The 27790-nt window shown below is 37.2% G+C and overlaps 1 long non-coding RNA gene across 1 annotated transcript; it reads right to left on the bottom strand.

Moving 5' to 3' along the window:
- Window positions 1-212: 212 nt before the first annotated feature.
- LOC122491692 lies at window positions 213-27790 on the bottom strand. Its single transcript, XR_006299421.1, has 3 exons — window positions 27638-27790; window positions 1498-1581; window positions 213-487 (listed from the first exon to the last, which is right to left on the bottom strand). It is a non-coding gene; the product is annotated as an uncharacterized LOC122491692 (long non-coding RNA).

Here is a 27790-nt window from a genome sequence, read left to right as displayed (position 1 = left end):
TGTAGGAGCAAAATCATCAACATCATTTCTACTCTTTTCTGAAACCAGCAGAAGACCTCAGGAAGAGTGATCTATATCCCACCATCAAGCCACTTGTGGCAAGATCTTACCTCTAATTCCACCAGGATTAAACCTTAGGCTTGCTCTCATTCTCTCTCAAAATAAATAAATACATTTTTTTTAAAAAAAGAATATAAGCTCTGGAGCCAGAATACCTTTGTTTGAACCCAGTCATACCATATATTCTTTTGCAAGGGCATTTGTAACAAAGTAACACAAACTGGATGGCTTAAACAACAGAAATGTATTCTGTCACAGCTCTGGAGGCTGGAAGTCTGAGACCAGGGTTTCTGCAGGGTTGGCTCCTTCTGAGGGCTGCGAGAATGTGTTCTGTGCCTCTCTCCTGGCTTCTGGTGGTTTGCTGCCAATCTTTGGTGTTCCTTGGCTGTGTCACCCAGGTCTCTGCTGTCTTCTCACGGCGTTCTCCCTGTGGAGAATTTGGCATGCCTGTATCCAAATCTCCCCTCTGTATAAGAATACCAGTCATATTGCAATAGGGGCCCACCCTACTCCTGGATGACTTCTTAACTATCCTAACTTAACTAATTACATCTGCAATGACCCTATTTCCCCAACTCACTGTTGAGACATAGACTAGTGAGGTCACATTCTGAGGTACTGGGGGTTAGGACTTTAGCTTACTGATTTGGGGGAGGGAGGGGAGGACACGATTCAACCTATAATATACAGTATCTGTCCCAGCTACTCAGCTCAGCCTCTATAGTGCAAAAGCAGCCACAGAAAATACATAAACCCTGCCTGTGTTACAGATTATAAAGCTTTATTTACTTAGAAAAACAGGCAGCAGGCCTGTAGGCAGTAGTTTGCCATCCCAGTCTTTGAGTATCTCTGATCTGTTCTGAGTATGAAAGAAAACAGGAAGAGATTTGACAGTTAGCAAAAAGGGAAGAAAGCACTTGGCAAGGTATTTGGGAATACCTACCGTGTTCTAGGCACAATTATTTTACATGTAGCTTTAATATGTCTCATGTTTACATCCAGATATAATCTGAGTTAGTGTACATAGCTTTAATTAAGCAAACTGATATAAATTGTATAATGGTGGCTCTAGTTACCAAGATACATTTTGTCTTTGGGATGTTACCAAGTTCTAGGATGACAGACAGACTTTTCCATTTGACATTATGCTGCATTCTTTTGATTTTTAGTATGAATGTGTCTAAAACATTAATAATTATTTATGATTTTTAATCCCTTTAGAAATGTATATATATATTTATCCTCATAAATACATATGTACGTTTATTTTCATATAATTAATGTTGCTAGAGGCCCTATGTTAGGTTGTGTACAATGACACCTGAACAGGACACAAATATTGTCTCCAGGGATTTATTCTGTCCTAGAAGATATATCCAAAGGAAATAGGTAGTACGGTAACATATTCAAACATCATCCAAAGATTTCCATATGTACCTGCCATGTAGGGGAATTGCTTTGTCCCGTTTGGGTCCATATACATGCATATACATGTGAATCTTGCACCTCCGCTTATGGAAACTTAAACAGAAACAAATTAGAGTTCTGTACAGGGTCATAGATGTAAAAGTGCTTTCAAAAGCTTTCACAGAAAGCTTACAAGTTGACTATGCAGTAAAGAAAAGATATCAATCTGGCACATACTATATATTTTGCAATAGTAGCAGAAGTCATGCTCCCACTTACATTAAAACATAGGCTGGGCTTATTAACGTCGTTTTATATTAAAACACTGGGCCGCTCAAAAACCCCAGAACTCTTCCTCTACATGGTTATGAAGGTGGCAGGAGTCAGAGGCCAGAGTCTGCTTTAAATTTGGAGAAACAGATATATAAGCAGTGAGTGGCCTTATTGAGGATGAAGTGAGCCCACTCACAGGTATCAGTATTGGATGTAAGAGGCCCATTCATCTTCAACAGAGGTGCCTCACGAATCACTTATTGGAGTGCCCCAAAATTGGCCTTGTACTTAGGATCTGAAAGAAAATACCCACGGGATTGTACCAATTATAAAACAGGTCAAATTTGGGGGCCAAAAAAGTGGACCATCTGCCTTTAATCACGTTTGTTACTTAAAAGGTTTTCAGTTCAGACAGATTTTCAGAGAAAGTATCAGCTATGATGATACATATATAAAATTGCTATCTGACCTGCAATGTCAGATGTATGTGGCCTTAATAATTTTAACCATTTTTAGACCCAAAGAAAACTTTCAAAATCATAATTAAAACGTGATTGTTCTCTTGCAATTATGGAAACACTACCACATTTCCTGACTGCCACACCCAAGACCTTCAATAGTACAAGCCAAAATCTGCCTTTACATATACAGTTGATTTCATAACCACATATAACTGACTTTATATTGCCTGAAATAGGTTTGAGCTCAAGGAACGAAACTAGAGTTTATTTCACAAACACAACAGTAGAGCCTCCCTAATTTTTTTTTTAATCACGAAATTCTTTTCATTTCTTGGATTCCCTGGCCTGTAGTTTAGAAGCCACTGTCTTATTCTAAAGAATCTTCTACATGCTTGTTTGGATATGGGACAATTTCTCTCTTTTCCTTCTACTTTTACTAAAATGAAGAGAAGAGCCTTCAGTCTTCTCACAGAACTAGAAAAGGAAGATGGAAGTAAAAAAAAAAAAGTGAAAAAAAAGGAGAAAGAGAGAGAGGTTGGCTTTTTTTTTCTTCTCAACACTTTGCAAACTTTAAGAAATGAAGCACGACAGCATGTCAATGCAGAGTAATGATAATATTAATAATGATGGTGATGATGATGATAATGATGAATTAGACAATATAATTCTCCTCTTATTCTAAGTGTGAAAACTGAAGCAGAATGATGAAGTGCCTTTCCCAAGATCAGTGGCCCCACAATTAGAACTTGGGCTTTGCCTCCCTGCACACCTCTTCTTCAGAAGAGAACAAATATCACTAATGTTCATCCTCCCCAGAAGAAAACCATACTGGCCCATTCAATGGCCAATTAGAATAAATTGTAAATTAGGACAAATACGATAGGTAGTACAAAAATCAAAAGCTCTCTAAAGAAAAGGAACAAAAAACCTGAATAAATAAGCTTAACGGTCCATTGTTTGTGGGGAAAATGATGAAATTATCATCAAAATATTCTATGAATTGAGAATGAAGATAAATTTTTATGTGGAAAAAAAAAATCTACCTAGAAAAGTAAGACTCCTTCCAGGACAGGTATTAGTTTTTATAAAAGGGGCATTGGTCTGTGTCTGATAAGAGATAAAAATATGCTTTGTGTGAATCTTAGTAAATAAACCAGGCAATTAAGATTCTTCATACTGACCGATATTTAAGGGAATATGTGCAACTGTGCTAAGCATTTGGACATTAAAACCGTGTCTGCACAGGAGAATGTTCTAATTATCCCGGAATCGGCCTCACAGAGTCTGAGTCATTCAGGTGAAAACACCCCTTCTCTTTAAGAGCAGTTTTAGGGACACAGGTTAACAGTAAATACTATAATGCTTCGTTTGGCCTGTAAAAAATAAACCTAGTCTAAATATCAATCTGCAGATGCCAAGTGTGTGTTTAAACAATGTGCCAGTCTGCTTCCTTCATCAAAAGTCCGGGTGAGGTGTTGTTTTCCACATTCAGGGACATTAGCCCAACAATGCAAGAAAAAAAAAATCTTCATTTGGCCAGTGCATCTTTCAGACATTCCCTTCTTTTATTGATTTGTTTTCTCCTGTCCCTTTTCTCCTTCTTTTGTTTCCTTATCATAGCTTCAGGTTATTACGTGCAAAGTATTGATGGGAATGGATGGTTTTGGTCGATGGAGAGCTAATGCATCCCTAATCCCACTATTGTTATAGAGTTATGCTTTACTCTGGTCTCTGATGGGGGAAAAGGTGCAAAGCTGTTGATCCTAGTTTTATTTGTCACAAACCCATCCATCAATCAAGCGCAAGCATGTCTGAATGCTGAATGACATGTGGGTCTCAGCTGAAAAAATTCGATAACACTGTATTGTCAGGTCTCTCACTCTTTTTTTGATAAGAAATACATTTGACTGAAATAGATAAGCATGCAACTACTAAAGACTTGAAGAGAGAAAGTGACATATTGGCACCAAAGGTTATATATCTTTGGTATTAATGATACTTATGAGTAAATAAAATGGGAGGGGGCAGCTGCAGCGGGAGACATACAACACCCCTAAGGCTTGGTTATGTTTAAGTACCGTGGCTCTACTACCATTGGGATTTTCAAATATTAGTCTGGCCATATTTCACAGTCGGCTACCCTGGTTAAAATGCAAGCAAATGTGCCATTGGTGAAGGTGGTGGGATGCAGGGAATCAAATAGCACTTGTCTACACTCCTCTGAACAATACAGACAGGTCCCTTTTTGTCATGTATGGTAGGTAAATCCCATGCAATATTTTTATGTATGTATGAACTCGTAAGTTCACAACTGTCTCCTCTTGTGAGTGAAAGCATTTATGGGGGAAAAAAGCTTTAATTATTTTAAACTGGAAATATATATGTGTGTCATTTTAATAGTGACTTAACTTATAATTACAGTCTCAAAAATGGTTTCTGTGTGTCCCTTTTATCCTAGTTACTAAATTAGGTACTTTAATACATTATGAAAGCCTGTCTTTTCAGTTAGATACAATTTTCTATTCATAGTTATTTCAAGATAATTGCATTTGGAAATAGTTAAAACATTAAAAACAACACCAGTATAATATAATTTTAGGGGCAAAATTAATCAACAAATCAGAACATTTTTAAAACCATTTTATTTCCTTGTCATAACATTTTTAGAGAAGACAAGATTTTTTTTAAATGACCTAAAAAAGCCCATCAAGAAAGGTAACAAAAAAGGCAGACCTGAATTAGAGGGCACTAAGATGAACGTTTTGTAGCCTTAAATATCACCACACTAGGAAAGTAAGCCATTTTTGTTCTGTTCAGTGACTGGGGGCTAGACAACTGTAAAAATCAATGTGGGAGTGCTTTAGATTTGTGGGGTAAATTACATGTGCTTGGCCGCTCCATTGTATCTGCCCTATATTCTATACAAGATACTTTAGATGGAGCTGTCACATAATACATATACTTCATATTGATTTTTATAGATTTAACAGAACTTGAATTGAACTCCATAATAAAGCAAGAAGAGAAACTATATCTCCTTCAAATCCCTAATACTTCAACTATTCTTGAAATTAACTAAATGGTACCTCCCAATTCTGAATCACGGAGGGAGACAAAAAAAAATCATTTGATTCCTGATTCTCCTTCCCTTCCGTTCTGCTTCTCTTATTTACATTTTATCTTAACTTCCTTATATCTTTAAAAGTATGTTAATTCTTAAAGAGTTCCCAGGAGGGCCCATGAATGGGCAGTGGGAGCCAACTGAACCTTTGAGAGTTGCTGGAAGTTCCAAGCAGGGACCTGTCTGTTGACTGTTCTTTTGAGTTTCCAACTTGCTTTAGTTTGGCCTTGCCTTGCAGTGATTTTTAGGTTGATGTGAATTCTGATGCCATTTAAATAAAGTATCTAAAGCCCCCATAAGGGTTTGGGCAAGGGTTTAGGGAGTCTGTGGCTATGCTAACGACCTCTCCCAGGCAGACACTACCTATGAGGCTCCAAACCATCCCAGTGGAGAGAAAAGCAGTTCATCCCCTACTCAGAGAAATACTATGAGGTGGTTACAATCAACTCTGGATATGTAGGTCTTGGGCTGTAGGCAGAGCTGTACATACCCTTAGAATTAAGTATTTATTGAATACGGATTGGGCTTACTTCCAGAGTGAGTCTCCAAGAAGAATATGGACTTTGTAATTCTAGTTAGGATGTGAAATGACAACAACATCAAAAATACAAGGAACTGTCTTCAGAAGTGCCAGTATTAAGGACTCCTCTGATCCAGAAATGCCTTGGGCAGAAGGATGAAATGTGGGATAAAAGGGATTCATGTTCTGGTGGCATTTCAAAACCATTTTTCAAGTATTTTAGAAAATATAGAATATTATAAAGAAGAAAATGAAATCATTCATAAGGCCATCACCCACATGTGACATTTGTAGCTTCTACAATATACGATATGTGATACAATGAAATATGAAGAAACAGATTATTGGTCTCATGGCAGTATTTTAATGTGACTAATTCTATATTAATAATGTTACTTCAAACCTCTTCTGATTTAAAAATAAAAATTATTACAAGAAGATCTATTATTTTGAAGTGACTTGGAGACTTTTTTTTCCCCATAAATGAATGAATGTTAAAGTTATCCAAGATAAAAAAATATCTATTTTCCCATGAGACAGAGTTTTGAACTCTACTTTCTCAATGGTGAAAAGGTCTAGAAATAACTCTTTCCCAATGACTATGAGATAAAGTTTTTTAGTACTACTTAGCACAACTTCTCTCTCTCTCTTTCTCCCTGTATGTGTGTGTGTGCATGTGTGTGTGTGTAAACACATTTGACTTTGGGAACATTTATTATTGTAAATAAATCTTGTCAATCAAACATTTTCTTAAATGAGAAGAAAATAAGATTAAGGGAATAGACATGTATCAGACTACTCCAAACCTCTGTTAAAGAACACAAAAGATTTGAATAAAAGGAAAGATACCATTTTCCTGATTGAGAAGACTCAATATGATAAACAGATTATTTCTTTCCAAGTGCATGTAATACAAACAACATAAAAACCCATCACCATTTTTAACCTTATAGACTATCAAATTTATTTGGAAGAATAAATGTGTTATCAAAGCCTGAAAAAGTAGAGAAAGAAATTTGAGAAAGGACTTCTTTTCTGCCAGGTGACAAAGTATATTGTAAAGCTTCAGTAATTAAACAGTGTGTGCCCTAGGGATTTGTATCCCCTGGGTCCCCAGTTCTGATGATGTTCACACTTAAACTGTAGTGTCCTGTAGCCTACAGCACTCTCCAAACCCCAAGGGGGAGAAAATAAAATTGTAGCAACAATGATGAGAGACCTTTTCTTCCTACCAGTCTTCCTCAGATTTGACTCCTAACAAAGGACCAAGGGGTAGAAGAGACAGTGATCATAGGAACACATAAAGAACGGAGAAACCTGATGCACTATCTGTTCTTCCATCTTACAAAGAGGTAGAATTCATTTCAAAAGGGCACAGTGATGGGGTGACTGGGTGGCTCATTCGGTTAAGTGTCCAACTTCGTCTCAGGTCATGATCTCGGGGTCTGTGAGTTTGAGCCCCTCCTCTGGCTCTGTGCTGATAGCTCAGAGCCTGAATGAAGCCTGCTTCAGATTCTGTGTCTCCCTGTCTCTCTGCCCTTCCCCTGCTCACTTGCTCTCTCTCTTTCATGAATAAACATTTTAAAAAATTTAATAAATAAATAAATAAATAATTTTTAAAAGGGCACAAAGAGAAATATTTTACACTATTCCCAACCCCCATTTCCATTGCATTAGTCAAAGTTCTAGTAGCTGTGCCTTTAAATAGCTTAAAATCCTCCCCCAAATAGTTATTTTAAAACTCTAACACCTTTGTAGAAAAGAAGAGAAGACAACCCTGCACCCAAAGCTCACTCAAGCTTTTCTGGAACTGATTGTAGAAAAAAGAATTATCTTAATATGATTTGAAAAAGTAGAAACTGTCACATGGCTTTTAGTCCTGGCCCTGGTTCATGGATTTCCCAAATTCTACCCAAAGAGTGAGATGTTAGTAAAACACACAAAGCAGTATAATAGAAATAGACTCTGGGAATTTGGTATTGATAAAAGTGAGATTTTAAATAAATAGCATTGCTCTCATATACTACTGGGATGAATGTAAAAGTGGTAAGCCAATTTAGAAGTCAATTTTGCAGTGTCTGTTCAAATGAAAGACATGTGGAGCCCATGACCCAACAATTTCACTTCTCCATATCTCCCTGAGAAACACGGGCACATGTACATAACAAGACAGGTACAAGGATGTAGCACTATTTGAAAAAAATGAAAATTGTAAATGACCGTCAGTAAGGGACTAGCTAAAGGAATCATACTATCTATATGGAAAGGATGAGATAGATCTCTTTATACAGACACAAAAAGATCTCCAAAACATGCCATTGATGATTTAAAAAAAGGAGCAAGTTTCAGAATATCACTACACAAGTTATTATATGCTGACTTATATATACCTCATACATACACCAATCATCATGAAAAACATCACATAAATTTTCATTAATCTTTATTTATCTCAAACCATACACAAAAATGTATTTCTTATGGATTAACAACTTAGATATGACTTTTTTTAGGACTACAGAATTACTAAAAGGAATTATATGAGAATATGTATTTAACTTTGCTAAGCTTAAATAAAGGCCAGAAATTATAAAGGAAATTTCTGACAGCTTTAAATTTATGACAAAATAATAGCAACAAGCTTCTGTATTGGAAATACCACCAAGAAAAATTAAAAGAAAAATTGTTGAAGCGAGTTTAATGACTATAGCATCTTTTAGGGAGAAATCCATCAATATGTACGTGTAAAACACACACACTCTGTATACCCCAGCAATTCCACTTATGAGTTTATGCCAAAGAAATAATTGTACAGATTGTCAGTTATATGTGTAAAAGGATGTTCAGTACAGTATTTTGCATTTATAACAGTACATAAAAAGGGGGGCAGTGAATGTCCCTTGATAAGTAAATGATTCAGCAGATAATGGTGCTTCCATATGATGGAATACCATACAGCTGTTAAGTTGGATATTAGCATTAACCTTTGTTGAGTTCCAATGGCAAACTCTGAGTTAAATGCCTTATCTCATTCAATCTCTCCAGCAATGCTTTGAGATAAGTATGATTAGAATTCTTATTTTAAAGATGATAGGGCTGAAACTTAGAGAGCTTAAGTGGCCCCAAAACATACACTGTCTCAAAATCTGGAATTTTTGGAAGATCTGTATATAATGACAGAAAGACATTAATGAAACACAGATATGGAGAAAAGGAAGTTGAAGAATAATATATATAATGTGATCACATTTATGTAAATAAGTGTAAAAGTCTGATGGCGAGAGAGAAACATGTCAAAGTGGTGGTCTCTAGAGCAATGTAATATGGGTGTTTTTTCCTTCTTTTTACTTAACTATATTTTCTGACTTTTTTCAGCAAGGAGCATATATTGCACTTTCAAAAACAATTAAATAATTCTAAGATAAAACCACTAGTGTTTTAGAACAATTAAAATTATTATTCTAGCAAAGATAGTTATTTAAAATGCAGTTTTGAGACTTAGTATGATTTTGCCTGCAGAACACATTCCGGTTGGTAGATGCTCTGTAAGTTAGAATATGAAAAGAGAGCCAGGCTTTTTCAGTGGTAAAAAAAAAAAAATTGATATACCAGTGGCGAGATGAAAGCTATCTCTTTCTATTGTCTAATTACCTAGAAGTTCTGGTACTATTTTAAAGAACATTGGAAAAATAGTTTTTGGCCAGGCTAACATAAATTGTGGGTTTCTTGACAAAAAGGAGAAACAAAGCAAATTACTTTAAACTTATTGTCTCGGGCACCTAAGTGGCTCAGAAGCCACCAACTCTTGATTTTGGCTCAGGTCATGGCCTCACGGTTCATGAGTTCAAGCCCTGCATTGGGCTCTGTGCTGACAGCACAAGCCTGCTTGGGATTCTCTCTCTCCTTTTATCTCTGCCATTCCCTGCCCCTCTTTCTATCTCAAAATAAGTAAACTTAAAAAAAAAAAAACCCTATTGTCTCCATTTTTCAAAAACCATCCTCTGAGATCAAATTTTTTTTTTTCTAGGCAATGTGCTGATCTAGGGTATCCCCAGTCCGGTGGGCTGTGCCTGCCAGATCAGTACAATGGAACCTGCACTTGTCACTTCCTGGGATGTAGTTCCTGAGACAAAATTACCATCAAACACGAACCCTCAACCCAACCATGATCCTATTAACCACCTCTGCCACTATTTCTTTTCTTTCTCTTATTCTTTTCTTTCTTTTTTTTGGTCAAGTTTATTTATTTATTTTGAGAGAGAGAGAATGTGCATGCACCCCCAATGGAGGAAGGGGCAGAGAGAGAGAGGGAGAAAGAGAGAATCCCAACTAGCTGCCATGCTATCAGCACAGAGCCTGAGGTAGGGCTTGATCTCAGGAACAGAACTGTGAGATCATGACTTGACCAGGAAGCAACATGTCGACACTTAAACAACTGAGCCACCCAGGCACCCCTCTTTCTTTTTCGTTTTTAAGTCAAATCAGGTTAAAATGAGTATCAGGAGGAAGGCGTGAAGGCACTGTAACGAGACACTGCAATTCTGCACTCTCAATTGGCAGATATGTTAAATGGGACCTGAAGTATCAAAAGATCCCCCAGATCCTATAGCTAGAGTCAAAGCTAGAACTGGAATTTAGGCCTCCTGACTCCCCCTGACACCGTTTTTTTTGGACAACACTAAGTGACATTTGATCTGAGGGGACTGGTGTATGATAAACAGGTAGGGTTTGCCTCAGGGGTAGTGTCAGGTTGAAGTGAGGATGTAGTGAAGAGACAGGGGTGCAGGCAGACTGTAGACATGTACGCTTTAATAGTCAGAGCCACTTTCTTTTCCCTTAACCACATTTTCCCCGAAGATGACAAGCCAACGGTCCCCATGTTGTCGATTCCAAAATGCCATATGCTAAGGAAGGCTTGTGTCCACCAGTGAAAGGGCAAGGACTGGGAGGAAAAGAGCAACAGGTGTTTTCTCCCTTCCCCTCATTTGCAATTTTATTGAGAGATATCTAAGATTGGATCAAGGCACAGATAACCACTTTCTGGTATGATTTAAGAAAAGCCGCCCTCCTGCCCCTAAAATGTGTCCTCTAATGACTTGCCGAAGTGCTTGATATACCCATATTGAAGACTCATTCCTTTGGGACAAAGTATTATTAACGTATTCAATATTGGAGAAATATTTATTAAGAACCTATGTGCCAAACACTGTATTTGGTGCTTGCCCGCCCTCCCCCCAGCAGAAAAAGGTGATGCATGAATAATAAACAGTCTCTGTCCTTAAAGCTCTTAAAATCTAGATGGGAATCAGACAAGAAACAAGATAATTTACATTAAACATGATGTGTTAGCACATGGTTAGGATGTTTGCCAAGCTTTCAGGACACCTGAAGGGCAGGTGGCAGGCAAAGCAGGAAAGGACAAAAGGAAAGTGAGACAAACCAAGCAGCAGACAGAGATAGTTCTGACAGGCCCCAGAGCTGCAGAGAAGTGGTGAGATGAAGACAGAGGGTAAACACAAGCTTGCATGATCTATGCTCCCATGATCTATTCATTATATTAAATGTATAATGTACCGGAAAATGTGAGGAAAACATCATCCATAGTTGACCACAGCTTACATTTAATATAATTCTTTTTTATTGTGTGTATTTAAGCTGATTATCTCATTAAAGCTGAGCTTGCTATTTATTAGTAGATACCTTCAGGTGCCCATTCTGACCGCAAAGCACAAGCAACTATGTTAACTAACCCAGTTTTCCGACCTGTTAACGTACAGTTTTAAGTTTATGTTCAGGGTAATATAGATTTCAGGTTTTGAGCTGAAAGGAATCTCAGGGATTAAGGTCATTGCCCTGGATCAGTGGTTCTCAAAGTGTGAACCTCAGACCAGCAGCTCAGGCTTCACCCGTGGGCTGGGCAGAAATGCAAAATCATAGACCCCATTCCCACCTGCTGTATATGAATCTCTGAGCAAAGGGCCCAGGAAAGGGTGCTTTAACAGATCATTCCCATGCACATACAAGTTTGAGAACCAATGCTGGAGAACACATAGCTAGTTAGTAACAGTTGTGAATTTACAGCAAGACTGGGGGAATACATGTCTGATGGTGCCTACTGTGACTCACACACTGACTTGCACAGAGTAGGTACTTAATAACTGCTTGTTGACTGAAAGAACTGTCTCCTAAATTCTCCCAAATTTCCGGGCTTTTCCCCATACTCTTTTGAACAGCATGGATATTAACTGTCATCTTGTTAGAAAAGTAAGAATGTTAGGCCCTACCCCATATCTACCTGTAGTTTAACAAGATCCCCAGGTGATACATTTACACATTAACGCTTGAGAAGCAGTACTCTAGGGAGGCATTTACTACTCTTAATCCTGTGTAGATGAGCTTTGTAATAAGTAAATTTCAATATTAACTTTATATGACACTCATTTACTCATTCAATAAGTATTTCTGAAGCACCTACTGTGTACCCCGAGGGGTGGTGTAGAAATGCAAAGATGAAGACATGGTCTCAGATTCCTTGAGAAAGTCTCAACAGCTATACTACCAAGCAGGATATGGTAGGAGTTTGCTGAGCTTTCTGAGGTCCCCCTTGTGAAGACATTGAAGAGTATAGTAGAAAGACCCTCCTTGAAAACAGAGAGGCCTGAGTTCAAATCCAGCCAGGTGATTTGGGGAATGTTACTGAGACTCTCTGAAGGTAACATCCTCATCTACAAAAGAACATAATATCGATGTTTCAGGGTTGTTCAGAGGAGAGTATGTACAGCTCCCAGAAGAATGTCTGGCACACAGTAGGCACTTGACAGTGGTATTGTTGTTGTTGTTGTTCCCAAGGTTCCCTGTGCCCTGTGCCCTGTCTCCCTTGACTCTGGAAGATGGCAGTAGCTACTTGAATGTGGCCACACTTGGGAGTGGCTGAATATGGCCTAATGAGGTCAAGATCTTCATCACCATCATGTAGCACTTTCTTCATATTTCAATCTCGAAATGGCACATTAAACCTGAAAATTATGTGCGTTTTTGTGAAAATCACTTACTGATCTGCACAAAAGAAACAAGATAGCATCAAGTTAATTTATGATTATACGATAGTATAGATCTGGTTATTTTGAAATAGTTTGAATCTGGACTGAATAAGTGAGTTTTCATTAGGATAATTGATATCATTTACACACGGTCTCCATTCTTCTCATTCTATCTAGATCAATTTGAACTTGAGCTCATCTTATGTCTGGTAATGCCAGAAGCCAAGCCCCTTGGAATCTTTACTCTGCCCTCCTTTCTTCTTCCTTGTCCTCTTCCTCATCCTTCTTCTTTCCCTCTCTTTCTCTCTCTTAGCTACTAAATTTTTCATTCACTTCTCTTAAGAACGAGGCTTTGCTCTAGCACTGTGCTGCTAAGAAGATGAATAACTAGATTGGCCTGATATCTTACATAAATTATAAAGCAGTCAAAATACTGGTTCAAAATGGTGGGGGTCTAGTGGACTATCTCATAGTCCTTAAGAGGTCTTCATAATTTGTAAAGGAAAGATGACAATATTTTTTAAATGTTAAAGATTCATAAAATAGTAGATGTTGTACCCTCCTATTTCTCTAAGGAAGAAAAAGCAAATGTTTCAAAGCCCAAAAGATTCTAAGGAAGAAGGGAGCAAGAAAAAAATCTTTACAATTACTCTTGAGTATGAGGTTCTTAAAATACCAAGTGTCTCATCCTCCAGTGGACAGACCAACACAGAGGGAGCCCCACACAATCAGCATTGCTATGAAGTTAAAGTGTTCCAGGGTGGTCTTGGGAAACAGGGATGTATAGCCATCCTACTGAAAGACAAGCAAGGATAAAAATAAGATTCAGAGAAGAGGTGATGGCAGGCAAGGAGATATGGACAAATGATATTTTCCTGCATTTAACAGACAATGTTTGATCAGATAAGCATATTCATAAAATCAAATTCACTGGGTTACAACTTGATAGGATTTTAGCAAACTGCTTAAAAACCTGCCTCATCTCACTTATTTGGCAAGCTCGGCTACACGGAACATAGCCTGGACCTGAGTCTCTGAGTGGCAAGGCACACCCACTCACAGAAGACACAAAAGAGAAGCCCCTTAAACTTTCCCTCAAAGCTTACTGAATCTTCCTTGAAATGCAACTCATTAACACATTCAGTTAACTAACACTAGCCATAGTCCGTAGAAATAAAAAGTTGTATATCGGGAAATATAATGGGCTTAGCACACTCATGAGCTACAGAGGACCTGATAGCCTCATTATGAAAGAATAGACAGAAGAATCACAAAACGCAGTCTCTGTGGCCTATAAACCTATAGCTTCTGAAGACACCACTGTTATACAGCACAGCACAATAACCGATGTTCATCATTATGATCTTGAGTCATCAAGAAGAAAGTTATAATTGAAGTAGAGAAGCAGTGTAGTGACATAGAAAGAACATTGACAATGGAATCAGAAAGACATAGGTTGCAGCCCTAACTCTGCCGTTCACTAGCTTTGTGATCTGGGGTAAATTATTTAATCCCGCTAAACATTATTAGCATTAGCACCATCTGCAAAATAGGAAGAATACCTACCTAAGGTTAATTATAATGACGAATTGTGGCCATGTTTTTAAAAGGCCCAGTACTGTGCCGGCCATGTGGACCTCAATCAGTGGAAGTTATTCATAATAACAATAAAAATAAGTTTTATATGTTCTATTTAAGAAGAACATTATCCTGAACGGCAATGGTTGCTAACTGATCCAGTTTAGGGCAGCAGATACCATGGCTTGCTTAGGCATAAAAATCAGATAGCCAGGCATGGTCATAAAGAAAGAAGAAGAATATGAGTAATAGATCCTCACAGACCAACAGACCAGAAAGTGGTTGGGGACTGGATAAGCAATGATATCTCAGGGACTAAGTTCAGGCAGTAATAGACTACCCTGGATAACAAGGTCCTCTTTCCAAAGTTGGGGCCTAGAATCGGTGGCAGATAATTTGACCAGCATGCATAAAATTTAGAAGAAATTTAAATAAGGGGTACCTAGCTGGCTCAGTCGGTAGAAGATGTGACTCTAGTTCTAAGGGCCATGAGTTTGAGCCCCATTTGCACGTGGAGCCTACTAAAAATTTAAAATAAAAGGTTCTTTTCATAAAATATTAGACTTGGAATTCTCAGAGTAAAATATATTTATAAGTGAATTGCACTGCCTTGAGAAGTAGTCAGTTTCCCATCAACAAAAGAGTATTCAAATATAACTTAAAAGCCTCTTAATATGGGCATCGTTAAATAGATGTAAGCACTGGCTGGAAAAGTGAATTAAATCACCTTACGATGTTCCTTTCTAAAACTAAAACAATATTTCACTTATGTGGAATAATTTAGAGATTCATAAAAATGCTAAGTAAATGAGATGCTATTATAAATAGTTTATTTTTTCTGAATATAAAGTGAATGTAAGTTAATTGAAGAAATTCATAAGGTATCAAAAAATATACACAAGAGAAAATAAATAATCATGACCTACTCTTCCAGAGATAACTATCATAAACATTTTCTTTCAGTCTTTCTTCCACAGATTTTTTTTCCAAAGTTGAGAATATATTGCACATATAATTCTTATCCTACATTTTTTTGCTATGTTATGTCATAATCATTTTTGTGTCATCATAAAATGTTTGAGGCAGAATTTTATGATTGAAAAATATTACATTTTCTCAATACATCAAATTTGGGCTCCAAAATCACCTGCCTAGGCAGGAATCCTGCTTTTCCACTTACCAGCTGTGTGAATTTGAGCAATTTACTAACACCTCTGTGCCTGTTTTCTTACCCGTAAAATGTGAATAATATCTACCATGTACTGTAAATGTAGTACTACCTACCATAGTTTTATATTAAGAATTAAATGAGTTAATACATGTAAAATACTTAAAAGGGTGTCTGGTACATAGTTAAGTATTCAATAAATCTTAAGGGTTATTGTTGCTACTCATTTTCCTAACATGAGCCATTTAGGCTGCTTTCAATATTTCACTCTAATAAATAGTTCTATGATAAACATCTTTATAGCAAATGAGTTCTTAAAGAGTTCTAAACTCTTCAGCCATTAATTTTTTGTATTTGTATCAGCTGTTCATGTGAGCTATAAAACAATGGATGAATAGGTGCTATTTACCTGTAACCACTGGCTTTGCCAATATATTTTTTTAAAGAAAAAATAATAGCTGTCTCTACTGTTTTCTTTGTTATTTGTGATACAATACATAAAATTACTGACATTTAGTACATGCACAATGTTGTACAATTTGTCAGTACGTTTTGAGGCCACTCTTTCCAAAGACAGTCCATTATAATGCACAGAGTGAGAGAAAGAAAAAGTAAACTTTATTACTCTAAAAAGTCTCTCATGAAAGAGGAAAAATAACTTACTCATTCTCAAATTTCCTGGAAACCATTGGGTCCAATCACCAAATTATAATCACCTTAAATGCTTTCTGGAATGTATATACATACTTATTAATGCTTCAATTGCCTTTATCTGTGGAGTCAGGAGGAGGACAGTCTAGAGGGAACTAACACCTAAGGAGTCCCGTTCAGACATCGTGGAAGATGGTAACGTAAATTACCCTACATAGTCCTTACAAAGACTACAAATTATAACTCCTGTCGTCTTTAACAAAGATGAGGAAGCTGAGGTATGGGGACATGAAGAAATTAGTCTACATTTATACAGCCAAAAAGTAGCAGAGGGGGGACTGGCCGGCTCCATAGGTAGAGCATGCAACTCTTGATCTCGGGGTTGTAAGTTCGAGCCCCATGTTGGGTGTAGCGATTACTTGTTTACTTAAAAATAAAATCTTAAAAAAAAAAAAAGTAGTAGAGATGGGACTCAAACTCAGACCTACCTGATTTCCCAAGGTCTATGCTCTTTTCATGACACCATACTGCTGTGTTGATATAATTACATAATACTTTTCTAAGAGAAAGAGATTCTCTGAAAGCTACAACAGAAATTCCAATAACCATCTAGATAGAAAATAGCAAGTCTACAAACCAGGGAATCCAGTTTTTGCAGCTTTTCTTGATGGCTGACACCTTTCTTCTAATATTTCATCCTCCTCTATTGCTGTCAGTTTATCGCTTGGGTATCTCAACACCGCTGAAAGGGTTATTCTGAGTGGATTAGGCACTAGCACTCTGTTTTATGCCAAAATACACACAGGCTTGTTGACCCAACAAGAAACTGCTTGTAAAGCAGCTTTACATAAACCGAAATCACAGATCTCAAAAGCTTTCTCCCTTCTTCTATCACAGTTATTTTTTTCATATTTGACAACAAACATACACAGACTATCAAGAAGAAAAGGAAAAAATGTTTTTCATAGGAAGAGTCACTAGAATTCAGTGATAGAAATTCACTACCAGTGAAAAGTAGAAAGTAAGAGCATTATGTTCATAATCTCATTCTATCTAAAGCCTTGTTTTCTGTTTTGTTTTGGTTTGTTTGTTTGCTTGCTTGCTTGTTAAAGTAGGCTCCACACCGGGTGTGGAGCCCAATGCAGGGCTCGAACTCACAACCCTGAGATCAAGACCTGAGCTGAGATCAAGAGTGGAACCGACTAAGCCACCCAGGTGCACCCCCCCCCCACCAAACCTTGTTTTTTTATTTGCTCATGTTCTTGAGTTTTCCACGATGCTTAATGTCTCATTTGCAACATGGGAACAATTTAAAACCAGTGGCTCAGGAGCACATAAAATCATATTCATAGAGCACTTTGCTTTTAGAAGGGTTAGAAAGTCATCCATGCAGATATGGAGCCCCTAGTTCTGTGCTAAGCACATTTAAAGCAAAGTGGTTATACTGACTAGGCATTGGCTGCCTTATGAACATGGTTCTCTCATGCAACCAGTGCCGAGTGGGTTGGTATATTGTGGCTGCTGAGTTCAACCTCCCCTAGTGCTAGTGTGGCCAGGCTGCAGGAATGCCCTGTAATTCACTAATATCGGAAGCCACTAAACTTTAATATATTATATACTAGATAAGTTGTATATTCCTGCCGTCCTACGTCTCTGTTCTTAACATTTTTTTTTCCTGTGGAGGTCCCTGTCTGCTTCACCTGCTCTTATCTTACTTTTCTTGCACCTCCCCAACTCCCATTCTACTCTCTGAGGCAGTATCTGGTTTTCTTGAGATATGACTAACCTTCAAGGAAAAAGAAAAGCAGCTAGCAAATACTGTAAACCTTACAGGAAAAAAATTTCTTCTTGGATGACCACAATTGACAAACTTACTATTTAGTCTAAACAGAAATGATTGATTTTAAGTTAACCTTCAACTTTTTTAAAGTGAGACCAGAGTTCCTACTCCTGTCTCATGTTCAGCACTTTCAGGTCGGGGTCAGCATGTGTCCATAGAACACAATAGTCTCTTTTTTTCAGAGTGACATTCATCTGCCCAGACAAAATTAACCCCATCAGCAGGAACAAGTTCACAAACAATAACTGTGCAGGTGCACAGTGAAAATTTAGAATCTTCCAGGGCATTTTAACCACAAAATTGTGAAGAATTAAGTTTCTCTTTCCCTCCTTCCCTCCCTGTCTCCCCCCAACTCCCAGAATCATATTATGTGTAATGTGAACATTCCACATGTTTAATAGTAAAAAGGCCCTGGGATGTCACCTCAGTCTGTCAGTAGATAAAGAGGAAGTATACACAAGAAAAAAGAAAGCATCAGAGAGGGATTTTATAGTTTATCAAGATATGAATACTAGTAACTAGTTATTAAATCAACAACAACAACAATGGAAAGCATTGGGTATGATTGTCATACAGAAAGCCTCTATGGATTGCCTTGAATGACACTGTGACAGGCTGGTGACTTCCAGATATTTGCACTGGTAGGACACTCAAGGCTCCTTAAATCCCTCCACTGACATGGTTGCTTATTCCACTTATGGACTGTATAATTCAATTTTCTAGGGTGTGACTATAGACTATGAAAAAGTCTGCTTGTAGAATAGTTTGAGTCAAGCAAATTGTTAAGAAAAAATAATTGAGACCTATCCTTTAGGCAGTTTGGAAAATATAGAATAATAATTCTATAGCCAAGAATTTATCCTGATGAAATACATGTGTACAGAATGACACATATACAAAATTATTTGTGGTATCATTGTTTCTAATATACTGGAAAATATATTGTAAAATATTGGAAATGACTTAAATGCTCATTATGGAGGAATTGTGTAAATAAACTATAGGCGATCCATGCAACAGAATATGGAGCCATAGAAAAAGAAGAGGCTCTATAGAAATTTATATAGAAAGCTCTACAAAAGCTAAATTTAAAGTAGCTGAGAAACTACACAAGAAACTAATAACATAAGCTGTGATGGAGGGGAATTAGGTGGCCAGCGATTAAGGATGGGAGAAGAAACTTTCTACATTTTGAATGTTGACCTCTAGGAAAGAGTCTGGTTGGTTAGATCAAAATAATGGATGGACAAGGCCTCCAAAAGTAAAACTGCTGTGAACATTCCTCTTATAAATGCTCTCAGACTCCAAGATTTAAAAACTAGTAAATAAGCAAATCAACAATAAAAAGGCTTTATATAGTCTTTAATATTTGTATCATATATTGCAAGGCAATTTAATTTTTTGCCTTCCCACAGTTACAATTACACTATGTAGACATCATTACTTATTTTATCAATTAGGAGAGCAATTCTTTATTCTTTTAGATATATTATGAGCACCTACAAGGTACCAAATACCAGTTTAGATTCTGTAAATTCTGTGTTGAATAAGACAGACATAGTCTCTGACCTCCTGGACAGTTCTGGTGCTGTAGCTATTAAGGACAGAAAAAGTTCCTTTTTTAGAATGATACATGCAACACTCAATAGCTGCTTTCCCAGCTCAGTAAAATAGTAAACATTCAAATGTGAAATGAAAACAGCTGGAGCAGCTGGCTACAATTTAACTTAACATGAAAAAAAAAAAAATGTCCTCAGACATAGATTACTTATTCTCTGCACACACATGAGTAACTCCTGTTCCGGAGGCTCAACGTTAAGGATAGAGTGGGACAAGACCCTGTCTTTCTCAGGTCTCCACCTCCTTCCGGGACGTGCCGACTTTTCCTCAGCCCAGAAAAGGGAGGACACAGGAGGAGTTCTTATAACAAGGCTCCATAATTTATGATTGGATTAAATGATCATTTGCTGGATATAAGCTGTTTGTGTGATACGTGCTCTATTTTAGAGAGTCTAGGAACGTGTTGCTTAAAACTCGTGAGAAAATGATTGCACAGTCCCTATTAAGATTCATTAGCATACTTGCTCCTTTTATTTGAGTTTAGACATACAATCATAAATCTCTCCAAACTAGCAAAGCATTCTTGAGTGAAAGGTGACGTAGGGAATGGTCTTCAAAAAAGCAGCAGCAGTGAAGGGAGAATGGGGAAAATGCGGTGGGTAACGTCAGCCCCAGTGCCTCCTTCGTGCATAGAGACATTATATGTTAGAAATAAGATGCTCTCCCACCCAAGACAACCAGAGTCAGGGGAGGAGAGCAGTCCCCAGATGCGGGAATAAACAGTGAATTGGTGTACATTCCGTGCAAGCCTGAGTAAACCACAGGAAGGAGACATCGGTGGGGCCCACTGGCTGGGGAACCCCAGATGGCAAAGATGGAGAAACAGCAGAATCACAAACAAGACATCTAAAACATGTTGAATAGGTAAAATGGTATCATCACTGATCATTTGATAAAGTGGGTTTTTTTTGCCTCCGTGATTTTTTAAAACAATTATGGGACATACATTCTTGTGCAGGTACGCACAAGTTTCACAAGCACAAAGCCTTTGGGAAAACGATATATACTTTGCAAAGTCAAGTTCCTTTGCTGAATGAGAGAGATCATTTTTGAAGTGTTTTTTGAGAACATTTAATCGTACATAGGAAAGGAAAGAGCCTCTAGTATATCACTGCATTTCTTTTGGCTACTAGGGTAGTGGCTATGATTTGAAGCAACTGTATGTCACTAACTTTATGCTGTAAAGAATTCCAGTCTGCCTCATAGTTTGTGAGACCACACACTTTCAAATGTCTAGCACACACAATAGAAATAATTAGTGAGTGCTGTACCGCATGCGTTGAAACAGGGGAGGAGACACATAAATATGTTAACATGAGATGAACTAGTGAGAGCAAATTTACTGTCCAAAATTCTAATATCCCACAGAAATAGCCCTGTGTTGGCTACTTATCACATATATAGTAGACACAAAAATTTTTTATTTGTTAAAGCCATCTGTGCTTTTGTGTATTTGAGACTTAAATCATGAAGATGCCAGTGCAATTCTCTTACGGCAATAGCCCATGAAATGGTATCTCTTTCGGTTTGTGGGGAAATTAAGTCCTATAAAGAGAAATAACAAAATCAAGATCTTATATTTAATCATACTTCAAAAAAGCTAATCTGACAAAATGGTAAATTTTCATGAACCTCTTTCATACATTTTCCTTACCAAATTTTGGCCCTTTGGCCAAATAACTTCTAAGAACCAATAATAAGCCGTTTGTTTTTGGTAAGTATATGCTATCTGAAAGTAGGCCTGATGTAATACGGTGCAAAATGTCAATAGCATCTTTGAAAATTCATTTTTATAAACAGGAAAAATGATACAGATTGTCTTTGAAGTTGCTTTCCAACTCTATTGGTGATGTTAAGGAGCTAATAATGATCTTAGGCCCATAAATATGTAACTACAAGTGAAATTCTTCGCATAAAGAAAAAGATCACTAAAGCTTTAGAATTACTAAGGGATTTAGGACCATCTTAAACCACAGAATTCCTAGTCTTCTAGTTATCATGTAAATTCCAGTAGTAGCAGCTGTTGGCCAATACAAAATCTTTTTAAGTAAATAATTCTGAATATCACCATCCATACTGTGGTTGCTAGAGCAATTGATAGCAAATAAGATTATGTTGCCTGGATTAAAAGAGGCATTCAAAAAACTCTGAATTGATTAGCTATTCCTAAAATTCATCTTCTTGGTGTTCTGCACAATTCTCCACTGTTGCTTTCCCAGCAGCTACCTTCTCTTTCTTCTTTCATGTTCTTCATTCACCAAATATTTACAGAGAACCTTCCAGGCACTGGGACCAGAGCAACAAATAAGACAGGCAAAGAGTTTGTAGTACAGGTTTTAATTACCTTTGGGCCCTCATTAATCACCCACTGCTCACACCATTCTTAATTCAACAAGTTTGCAAAAGTGATCATCTCCTCTGTTTAATCCTAGATTTAGTTGGCTCAACATAATATCTCATTTCTTAAAGCCAAGACTAGAAAATAATTTCACCATCATGGCAAGTGTGACCTTGCAATCTGTTAGCTTCTTCCTTAGCCCACCTATCCCAGGCTAAGGTCACTTTTTATACTTTTTTAACTCCCTTTCAAATTCACCCCATGTTATTTGTTGACCGTTTGAGTAGATTTATTCATTAGTTAATTTTTGTGTATGTAGCCAATTATATTAATTGTTGATCTAAAGCAAATGTCTCAGGATGCCTGAGTGGCTTGGTTGGCTGAGGGTGCAATCGTTGATTTGGGCTCAGGTCATGATCTCGCGGTTCGTGGGATTGAGACCCACATCAGGCTCCACGCTGACAGTGCGGAGCCTGCTTGGAATTCTCTCTCCCTCTCTCTCTCTCTCTCTCTGCCCCTCCCCAACTCGTGCGTGCACTCTCTCTCTCTCTCTCTGTCAAAATAAATAAATAAACTTAAAAAAACAAATAAATCAAATATCTTCATGTCTTGAGGGAAACGTAAGTATTTAGTAAATTAAATATTTTGAGGCACTAATTCCTGAATTTTCACTTTTTATGTGGATGTTTTAATATTGTATGAAATACATTTCCTACATTTCTGCATTTAAAAACTGATAAGAATTTCAGGGTGCCTGGGTGGCTCAGTCAGTAGGTGTCTGACTTCAGCCTCAGGCCATGATCTCACAGTTCCTGAGTTCAAGCCCTGTGTCAGACTCTGTGCTGACAACTCAGAGCCTGGAGCCAGGTTCAGGTTCTTTGTCTCCCTCTCTCTCTGCACCTCCCTCTCTTGTGCTCGCTCTCTCTCTCTCTCTCTCTCTCTCAAAAATAAATAAACACTTAAAAAAATTTTTTTAATTAAAAAAACTAATAAAAATTTCAAAAACCTAGAGAGATTACAGAAAACTGCCACCAAACATATGTTAAAAACAAACTATTATCCATCAACACTGTTATGCAATAAAAGAATGGACATTTTAAACATTTAAAAGTAGGATGTGACAGAATCTTCGTGTAAAGGATAGTCCTAATTTAAAGTGAACCAATTTAATGATGAAAAATGAACCATGTTGTCTTAATATTCCTATTTTACCATACATGGGTGAAAAGATGAATCATGAATCACTACTAAGGAACCACTTGTATAGATAATGCCAAGTTTAGACATACCAATTATTTTAGGAATTGCATTTGAAAGGTATTTGTGAAAATTTTGCTGCCTTTATTTAAAATGTTAGATTGAATTATTAGGCTTTGCTGACCAAAATAGTCAGACGTTCTTAAGACACACAAAAAAATCATACATGTGCTTCTAGGTGAGATTTTAATAAAGCTATTTTAGAAATGAGGAACTCTATCCTGTTCTTAAATAGTAACTTTTAAGAGCTTCCAACACTTCTCAGTGGATAAACCATTTTGAGGTTTTTCAACTGTGTTGAAGAACTTTGGAGATGTGTTGCCATTGTATCTCAGAGCTCAAGCTGGGTCTGTAGGGTAGCAAAATAGCTGTTACCTATTCAACAGTTTGATTTGCATGCACTCTCAGAAATGAACCCCAGATGTAGAAATCACAAGTTTCCATAAACATTTTCGGGCAGGCAGACAATGTAACTTTTCTGCTAGTAATGAAAAAAACCTTTGACAGACTTCTCCATAGCTGTGCTCTGGCTCCTCCCATGTGTGAATGGGAGGCAGTCACTGAAAGGGAATTCTCATTCCAACCATATGTGGAAATGGAGCAGTGATGCCTCCAAGTTTGAAATGATGCCTTTTCCCAGAAATTTCTATGCCACACAGTAAAGATAAAAATGAATACCCTCCCCATTAGAATTATTTCTGATTTTTCTTCTAACTATAAAGGTTGATCTCCTAATTTTCCAAATAGAACATTTAAATTTAAATAAAAATGCCTGGGTGGCTCAGTTGGTTAAGTGTCTGACTCTTGATATGGGCTCAAGTTGTGATCTCGTGGTCAGGAGACGGAACCATGCATTGGGCCCCATACTGGGAGTGGAGCCTGCTTGGGATTCTCTCTCTCTCTCTCTCTCTCTGCCCCCCCTTTACATCCCCCCCTTTTTTTTCTCTCGAAAAAAAAATAACCTTTAAAAATAAAATAAAATAAAATAAAATAAAATAAAAACGAAGTAATTTGATCCCATCATGTGGAATCAATTTAAGAGAGTATTGGCCTGAATTTTGTTAGTTATTAAAGTTGAGAGTCTTTAGGATAATAATTTTTACTTAGAAAATTAAGGAATAATTTTTATTTTATTTTTTTTCAATATATGAAATTTATTGTCAAATTGGTTTCCAAGGAATAATTTAATCATGGAGGTGTATCAAAAACAAATGGCTACAATTATGTTATTTATAAATACACACTTTTTCATCAATGCAAGCTTTAAAAAAAGTGGTGGATGGATTATTTTGTGTTAACACGTGTATATATCCCTAAAGACATATGTCATACTGTAGAATTCTTCATCAAACAAACTGAATTGCATCTTTGCTCTGTTTTCCAATTACATGTCAGAAATTTGACACAATGGGGGCAACTGGGTAGCTCAGTAGGTGAAGCATCAAACTCTTGATTTTGGCTCAGGTCATGATCTCACAGTTCATGGGATCGAGCCCCGTGTCAGGCTCTGTGCTGATGGTGTGGAGCTTGCTTGGGATTCTCTCTCTCCTCTCTCTGTGCCCTTCTCCTTCGTATGCATACTCTTTCTCTCTCTCTCTATCACTCTCTCTCTCTCTCTCTCTCAAAATAAATGAATTAATTTAAAAAAATTGATACTATGTAAATGTATTTTGAACTTCTGTTGTTTATAGTTATAAGGGGGAAAAAAAAACCAAAACATAGGTAGGTGAGGGACACCTAGCTGGCTCATTGGGTACAGTGTGTGACACTTGAACTTGGGGTTGTAGTTTTGAGCCCCACGTTGGATATAGAGATTACTTAAAAAATAAAATCTTTAGGGGTGTCTGAGTGGCTCAGATGGTTAGGCATCCGACTTCAGCTCAGGTCATGATCTCACGGTTCGTGGGTTTGAGCCCCACCTTGGGCTCTGTGCTGACAGCTCAGAGCCTGGAGCCTGCTTCAGATTCTGTGTCTCCCTCTCTCTCTGCCCCTCCCCCGCCCACAATCTGTCTCTCTCTCCCAAAAGTAAATAAACATTAAAAAAATCCTTAAAAAAATAACAAAGTAGGTGAAAAATTTATGGTAATTACAGTATGTGACAATAGGAGTTTATAATAATTTGTATTATATATAATAATTCATAAGTTTAACTGAGAAAACAAGAAGCTTTTTATTCTTATTCTTGACACACATTAAATATATATTACATTATTATAACGTATTATATTGTATTATATTACATTATATTACATTACTGTGCAGTAAGTATATATTTTGATTTACTGGACTCTAAGTTCTTATGGAATGTTTTCTGACCAAGCAATTGGCTAGACATGGGAAAAGTATGCACATTCAGAAATCAATGGGTCAATTACAAAATCTCAAACTCTGGGCCTTGTCCTAGAGTTTAGCAATCCAGCTTCTGTCTACATGTACACAGAGTTTTAAATAAAATTTTCAGTTTCCAGTCCATTTATTTGGCATAATATAGAGCCTGTTATATAGTTTGTAAAAGAAAATGGGCATAATTCAGAACCACCAGGATCTCTTACAGACATCTGCCCGTTCACATGGAATGTTTCTTCCTTCAAATATGCTTTCATTCAGGTCTAGGTAGTGGTGCATGCGTGGAAACTCACGTTCATGGAAATGAAAAGAACTAGGAAGGAAAGAAGGGTAGGAAAGAAGATTAATGTCCCAAAGAGGAAAGATAATGGAACTAAAAGTGAATTTTATCGTTTGTGTGCACCGTTATCAGAAAATCTACCTAAAAGCAATACAATGTCATTACCCATTTGTTTCATTCATCCAATCAATATGCATTAGGTGACTACTGAAAATAAGATACCCTACATAATTTCAATTTCACTTCAGCAGAAAACAGAGGGATTCCTTTTCTTCCTATTTTCTATCTTAGTAACCAGAAAGGAGAAATTTAGTACTTGCTAGGTGATATAGAGAATTTTTTTGAGCCTTTAAAAACTGAATAATATAGTCAATTTTTTTTCAAAATAAAGTATATAAAGACAGATACACAGTGAAGTCTCCCTCCCTGTTCCTAACCTGATATGCCTCATTGCCATTAACTCCTTCAACATGGAATCATTGTTATTAGTTCCATACTAACAGACAGTTAGTTATTTCTAAACTTTTACAAATACAACCAATATGAAAAAACAAAAACAAAACAAAAACTTTGTATAAACGCAATTTCACATAAATGCATGTGCAAGTCCTTCTGTAAGAAAAATTCCCCACAAGTGGAATTGCTGAGGCAAAGGGTAATTTGCAATCTTGAGAGAGAGTTCTAAATTGTCCTCTACAGGGGATATAACCATTTATACTCTTCTAAGCACTGTACAGTAATATCCTTTGCCCTATAGTCTTGCCAATATATTATCAAATTTAACGATTTTGTTGATTCGATAAGTGGGAAATGGTACTTTATTGTAGCTCTAATTTGCACTTATAAAAAGTGAAGTTGAGCATCTTTTCATGTGAAAGAGCGATTCATATTTCCTTTTCTGTAAAATATGTTTATAAGCTCCATCCATTATTCTCTCATAGCCAGGAGTTCTTTATACATTAAGGAGGTTAGTCCTTTGACATAAGTCACAAATATTTGTCTTTTGACTTTATGAGATGGTTATTGTCATGCAGAATTGCTTTTTTATTTTATTTTATTTTTTTATTTTTTTTTTAATTTTTTTTTCAACATTTATTTATTTTTGGGACAGAGAGAGACAGAGCATGAACGGGCGAGGGGCAGAGAGAGAGGGAGACACAGAATCGGAAACAGGCTCCAGGCTCTGAGCCATCAGCCCAGAGCCCGACGCGGGGCTTGAACTCACGGACCACGAGATCGTGACCTGGCTGAAGTCGGACGCTTAACCGACTGCGCCACCCAGGCGCCCCAGAATTGCTTTTTTAAAGGCATTGTTTATCATATAGTTTCTGAAATCATTGTTAGAAATACTTTCCCCACTCTGACACTCAAAGGTTAAAAATAAGTTCTGACATGGAGATTTCTAAAACTACAATACAGTCAGACTAGAGAATATAATTCAAATCTCTCTCTCTCTCTTCCTCCCCTCTTTCTTCGGTAACTTCTGGGTCTTCCTCCCAGATGTTGTTCTGTATCTCAAGTCAAACTCTACTAATTCAGTAACCCTTCTTCAATTGTAAGGAGTGCGAAGAGAAGGAAGCTGAGAAAGGGTGTTTGAAATTGAGAATTCTCAAAACAGCTTCCACCCTAGCATATATCAAGACAGTCACACAAAACCCTCCTAGCATTGTCACTCACCACGGTACAGGGAGGAAAGCCAGTTTCATTTAAGAATGTCCTTGATGGGGGCCTTGGTGGCTCAGTGGGTTAAGCTTCCGACTTCGGCTCAGGTCATGATCTCAGGGTTCAGAAGTTTCAGCCCCGCGTCGTCGGGCTCTGTGCTAACAGCTG

This window comes from Prionailurus bengalensis, chromosome C2, assembly GCF_016509475.1.
Source record: "Prionailurus bengalensis isolate Pbe53 chromosome C2, Fcat_Pben_1.1_paternal_pri, whole genome shotgun sequence".
Taxonomy (NCBI): domain Eukaryota; kingdom Metazoa; phylum Chordata; class Mammalia; order Carnivora; family Felidae; genus Prionailurus; species Prionailurus bengalensis.
Note: the sequence above shows the minus strand (reverse complement) of the source record. Positions and strands in the feature narration are given on the sequence as shown.